This window comes from Grammomys surdaster, unplaced genomic scaffold (assembly GCF_004785775.1).
Source record: "Grammomys surdaster isolate TR1022 unplaced genomic scaffold, NIH_TR_1.0 126076, whole genome shotgun sequence".
Classification (NCBI taxonomy): Eukaryota; Metazoa; Chordata; class Mammalia; order Rodentia; family Muridae; genus Grammomys; species Grammomys surdaster.
The window spans coordinates 6700737-6707354 of NW_021620885.1; the positions used below are offsets into that span (position 1 = coordinate 6700737).

General features: G+C 39.2%; 1 non-coding gene across 1 annotated transcript; it reads left to right on the plus strand.

Annotated features, from left to right (window-relative positions):
• The first annotated feature begins 579 nt into the window (after window positions 1–579).
• LOC114611068 lies at window positions 580–708 on the plus strand. The gene has a single exon (XR_003709786.1). It is a non-coding gene; the product is annotated as a small nucleolar RNA SNORA17 (small nucleolar RNA).
• The last annotated feature ends 5910 nt before the right edge of the window (window positions 709–6618 follow it).

A 6618-nucleotide genomic window follows, 5' to 3' on the forward strand; every position in this document is an offset into this window, starting at 1 on the left:
AAGCAAAAGTTCACCAAGTCCAGTTTGTGTGGCCTATATACTCATTGGAGGAGGGTCCAGCTCTCAGAGGCTAGTCCCTTAAAGAAACTGAGTCCTTCCTTATACACCTGAACTCTACCAAAAGCCATTCACTGTGAAGAACAGTACTTTAGCATCTTTATTGTAATTTGTAAGATCTCCTGCAATAGCTTCCTGTCTGGAATGGTTTATTGTTTTGCTTTGTTTGGAATAGGGATAGGTTATCACAGTAGCCTTCAATGTTTCTTATTTTTAGTTATGAGTCTGCAGTCACCCACACCACCATAAAAGAAGCTTCCCTGCACTTAGAGACCTGAGTCTCATGGATAAGGGACTTTCACATGGTTTCCAGAAGCAGCTCAAATCATGACTCCTACCTGGATTCTGGCGTACTCTTTTACAGTAAGTTCAGCTACATCAAAGCCTATCTGTGCTTTTCATATATAAGGGCATCTGTCATTCAATAAGGAACATTTAAGAAGCTGGAAAATATCTATTAAGTAGCATGATGAGGGAGGTGAAAAGGAGAAAGAACGAGAAAATTAAGAAAACTAAAATGTCCATGACCCTAGAGGCACTTCAGGTGTGGCTTCTGTGTCACATGGGCATCAGTAGGTGGCAGAGAGGACAGGGCCTATGTGTATGCTCTGACCTATGAACATCTGAATGGTTAATAAGTAGCCTAATATTCCCTGAAGAAACCAAGCCTGGGATGACCACCAGTCTAGTGACAGGCAGACCAGGACAGGCTCCCTGGACAGGGAGCAAGTGAGAGACTAGAAGACACCTCTGGGACTGCAGCCCAGGGCAGGAGTGAGCTTGAGACAGACAATCCTCACAAAGGGTCACTCAGGTGGTCTGTGAAAAGAATCAGCCTGGGATGACCATCAGTCCTGTCCCCGCACAGGTCATGGAAGGAGACCATGATTGAGATGATCCCTGCCCAGCATCATAATCCACAGTCAGGGCATAGCACTCCTCCTGAGACAACTCCAGGCATTCAGAGACCCTAGGGGGCACTAAGAGGAGCAAGTCAGTAGTAGAGAAATGGGAGAGGAAGAGAAACAGAAGGATGTGGGTGGGCACAATGAAGCGAGGCAGAACTGGAGACTCAATGGTAGTGAAGAACAGTCTGATGTGAGTAACCAGTGATGCCACCTGGAACCATGGTGGGGTCCTGGCCTGAGCTGTCACTGGGAACCATGTCTGAGTCTGTGACCCTGCAGCAGCAGGGGTCTAGAACCAGCAAAGGCCAAGTGAATGTCCCTGGTCTGGACTGCTGCATGGGGATATGGTGATATCTGAGAGCTGTACAGCACTGACCCCACTCCTCACCTGGGCTGGCCCTGGAGGCATGATATCAGGAAAGATGACTCTTCCCCTAGCAGAAAGCAGTATTTGGGAGAGTGTCCTTCCAGTCCACTATCCCCCTCCAATCCTGTTACACCCCTCCTGTTGTGGGAGTTGCAAGCAGGCCACAGAGATACAAGCATGGGAGACTTGGATAAGGAAGACATCTCTTCCTCCTCCTCTTCCTCTTCCTTAACTCTTTCCTTTCTGCAGCAGGCAGAGATTTGGCCCTGGGGTCAAGACATCAGCAGATCTGTCCCTGCCTGTGACCAGCTGCAGCACTTGGTAGCAGCAGTCTGGAGCAGCTCTGCACCTCACTGGGGCAGCACAGTAGAGCTGGTCCTGAATGCAGACTTTCCAGGTCAGCTGCATGAGGGCATGAGAGCAGAAAATCCAGTGGGATGAGCAGCTAAGATACCTCTCAGGCCCAGATCCAGGACTTTGAATTAGTCCACCCTAACATCTACCCCTCATCCGATCGAAGAACTGCTGAAGTAAATGAAGGGGCTGTTCCTACAGATCCACAATTACAAGATCTCCATGACACAGGGCAATTACAGGGTATCTGAGATGAATCCCAGGGAGGTTCCAATATTGATAGAGTATCAGAAGCCAGAGACCTTGAATCAGACCAACATCCTCAAGGAACATCTGCAATACAAAGAAAGATGCACAAAAGCATATACTGTGGTACACAGTGTGATACACTATAGCTTCCACAATGAGGGTTTTATTTTATCTCTGTTGTGGGAGAGAGGGTGAGAGGGTAGAGAATGGATATGAGGGGGAGGGGAGATGCATGGGCTTGGGGTGCATGAGGTGAAATTCACAAACAATAAGCAGCTCTTCTAAAAAGAGAGAAGAAATAGAAAACTAAAATGCAAAATTGACTTCAGAGGCGATATCCAATTCTTGCAGAGAAAAGCCACACAGCTGCAGAACCCTCCCAGTGAGGTCTGACAGGGGCAAGTTATGAGAAGATAACGCTGAACTCATTTGGCAAGTGAATGCACTACCACAAGTCCATTGTTCAGCTGAGCCAGCCTAGAAATTCATGCAAAGCACAGGGTTGGTATTCATGATTTTATTCTGAAGCTTTTCCTTATTGAATTGTTGATAAATTTTAAATAAACTGAAACATGAACATTACTAAAGTCCCCCTGGGCCCACCCTCTACTGAGTGCATATTTGGATTCCTTTTGACAAGCAATTCACACTGAATTCTGGTCAAAGTTTCTTTCCTGGCTTTTAATTTACTTTGCATATCTTCTATAAGGAATGCTTAACATTGCTTAAAAGGACACTAAACTGTTTCCTAGCATCTTATTAGAGCTATGTGATATGTGATTTCCAGTCAAGTAAAATGATAAGACAAAGGCATGTGCCACAGCAGATGAGCAGCAGATGTCACTGTAGAGAGATTGGGGATTTGTGCCAGTATTTATTGTAGTCAGGCCAAAATACATGACTACTTCTCTTTCCCCTCGTCAATACCTAGTCTTGAAAACAGCAGAAACTAAAACTTTGACTTGTCCAGATTCATAACAACTATAGATTTAGAACTCAAAGGAACAGTCGAGTATGGTGGTGCATGACTGTAATCTCCATATTCGGTGAATAGGAGCATCAGACATTTAAAGACATATGACACATTTCAGCTCAGGTTACCTGAGGCCTGAAATAATAATAATAAAATAATAAAAATCACAATAATAATAAATACATAAAATACTTTTTCTTTTCAATAAGCAAATTAGGTATTTGTCATTTTACTCTCACAATATAACTCAGTAGAAGTAGCACATCTTATTGTCTACAGTGAGGAACTGTAATGTATATTTTTTTTGTTTTCTTTTGTTGTTTGGTTACTTGTTGTTGTTGGTTAGTTAGTTGTTGTGGTTAGTTAGTTGTTATTGGTTAGTTAGTTGGTGGTGGTTAATTAATTGTTGTGGTTGGTTAGTTGTTGCGGTTGGTTAGTTGTTGGTGGAGTTGGTTTGTTAGTTGTTGGTATGGTGGTTAGTTAGCTGGTGGTGGTTGTTAGTCGATGTTGGGGGTGATTAGTTTGTTTTCACTCTGTAGTACTGCTTGTCCCCAACCTCTCTATGCAGCCCAGTCTGACCACAAACTCATGACAATTCTCCTGCCTCTGCCTTCCTAGTGCTAGAATTATAGCCATATGCCATGACAACTGGTTCAAAATGTTATTTTAATTAGGAATGGGGAAATCTGTCTTAGCAGAAGAAAACCCACACTAATCAAAATTATAGGGCAATGCAACAACATTATACATAACATAGTGAATGTTAGGCAGCCACTGACTTCAATTTGGATATATATAAGCAATATAAGCTCAAGAGCAAGCTAAGATGCCCATCAACAGATGAAGGATAAAACCTCAATGTAGCATTGTTTACATTAGTTTGAATTTTGGAACAACCTAAGTATTTATTTATAGGTAATATTTTAAGAAACTATAGGACATCTGCATGTCATGCCATAGTAAAGACATAAGCAAAGTTGTCCTTTCTTTGTGGTTCCAGAGATTAAATCCAATTGAATCATTCATGATATGTAAGCAGTCTACCATCTAATTGTATCTCAGGCTGGATAAGCAAGATTTTATGGAGTAATAGATTTTCCATATGTGTTACTATAGTATTATACTACTTATTTAATATTGTAAAAGGTATATACATCTAGAAACATATATGCATGTAATAGCTGCTTGAATACTTTAGTAAAGGTTCAACTTCACTTTTCTCTATGGCAGAGAATCAGATGGCTAGGAAATAGTGCTACAAAGGAAACTGCTACAGTTTAAAGTTTTTATAATTTTGAGCTATGTAAATGATTATTCATTGAATAATGTATTAAATCTTAAATTTTAGAAATAGCCTCTTCATTACTAGCATGCTAAAATTTGATAATTATCAGTGTTGTATCTCATTATTAATCATTAATTTGTAACTGAATATATAATGCATCACACTTTTATAAGACAAATTAAAACTTCATGAGATAAGCATAATCATATTCTATTACTCAGATGATACCCTACCAGTGACATTTACTCAGCAGACCTGAGTTTATCTCAGAGGAAGTAGGTCAGAAAAGATATGACATGACATGAAGAACATGCATAAAAGGAAGAACATGCACATAAGGCTAAATGCAATCTGCCTATTTTTAAGTAATATTTCCTAAAATTTTCTCCATTGGGTAAAGCACACAAAGGTCAAGTTAAGCAGAGTTTTTCAAACTACAGGCTAGAAGATATATTAAAACACTGATTTATAATATGTCACATACCTTGGTCTTACTATGTTCAGGAACTAAAGATAGAAAATCTAGGAGAGCACCTTTGTTTCACAAAAGGACCCTTCCAAACCATCTCCTTTTCTTCCCTCGACCAACAGAAAGGAGAGAAAGGAAAGGAAGAACATGTGAGGATGATTAATGGGAAGAAAAGGCAGGGTGAAATGTAATTAAATTACACTTTCAAACCCAACTACTGAGACTTAGAGAAAGTTAGCTTATTTTTAGATATTGGATTATATAATTTCCAAGCACTGGGCATAGTAGAGAGGCATCAACCTATGTGTATCCAAAACTTAAGAAAGTTGGGGAAATCCGTGACCTAATGAGTTTTATTATTCAAGACTGCAATAATCTAAAAAATATTTAACTTCTTAAAACAACAGTTCCTTAAGTTTAGAAATAAAGACGATACCATGCCTAGGGTAAAGCAGCATATAGTAATTACGATGATAAATATACTTGTATCACAAAACTAAGTTCATTTTTCTATACTTATTTTTATTATAACTCCAACTATTTGCTCTTCCATTAGAAATTGTGGGAAACAGGAAGTTGCCATCAAAGTATTTTGAGCTTAAATTGGGCAGTTATTCACAATTGTACACAAGTCTGAGAGAAGGTATCTCAATTTCTGGTAGCAATTGTTTTTATGAACATAGCAAGCCAAAGTAGATCAGTTAGAAGACAATGGTAAAGGAGAGAGAGAGTTAAAGCATGATATTTATTGTTTTTTCTTTACCAATTTAATTACCCATTTTTATGTTGCATTTAAAACTTTTCCAGTTGTCCTAGTGAACTTCATTAAATTTTAGTTCTTCAAAATACATGAATACACAGAATTCACCAAAACACTGTACAAGCCCCAAAATGAAGTATTAACTAGAAAACAATAAATAGAGGTTTGCTTGAGGCAAGTTTGTTATAAATGGTTTGCTAAAACAAGGAGGGTGGATTACAGGTGCAACTAAAATTTCAAAGCTGGTAATATGTCTTTGCATTAAATATGGTTCTTGGGTATTTTGGAAGTAAATAATCTCCAAAACGGAAGAAAGAAAATGAGTTAAGAAAAAAAATTAGGTCATGAGATCAATAGTTGAAAACAAATTTAGATGAATATACAAAAAGTTTACAAATAAGTACTATTGCCAATGTTTTCACATCACAAAAATGTAGATCTATGCTTTCTTCTAAAGTAAAAATAAAAGTAAAAAATAAAGTAAAATTTCCTGAATAAATTTGTTATTGTATATGTTGCCTAAGGTTGAGTAATGGCAACAAACTATACCAATATTTTCCATAGCTTCTTCATATTTATTTTTCAATTTTGAAAGGCCAAGTTATTTCTAGAAGCTGGAAACAACCCAGATGTCCCATGACAGAAGAATGGATACAGAAAATGTGGTTCATTTACACAATGAAATACTAGTCAGCTATTAAGAATGAGGACATCCTGAGTTTTGCAGGGAAATGGATGAAACTAGAAAATATCATCCTGAGTTAGGTAACTCAGACCCAAAAGTATATGCATGTTACGTACTCATTAATAAGTGGATATTAGCCAAAAAAGTACAGAACTCCCAAGACACAATCCACAGAACTCAAAGAGTTCAACAAGCCGAAGGGTCCAAGTGGGGACACCTCAGTTCCACTTGGGAACGGGAAGAAAGCTATCACAAGGGGAGAGGGATGGAGGGACTTATGAAGGAAAAGGGACAGTGGGGAGAGGGGAACCTGATCTGGTATTTGGTGAGGGAAAAGGACTGAAGCCCTGAGGGCCAGCAAAAAGAATGGAAACAGGTGGCCTCAAGTGGTAGGAGGTTCAGGAAACCCCCAAAAGGCACCTGTGAGAGACTCTCTCAGGACACCATGAGGATGTCCCCTCATGGAAGAAGAAGAAGAAGAAGAAGAAGAAGAAGAAGAAGAAGAAGAAGA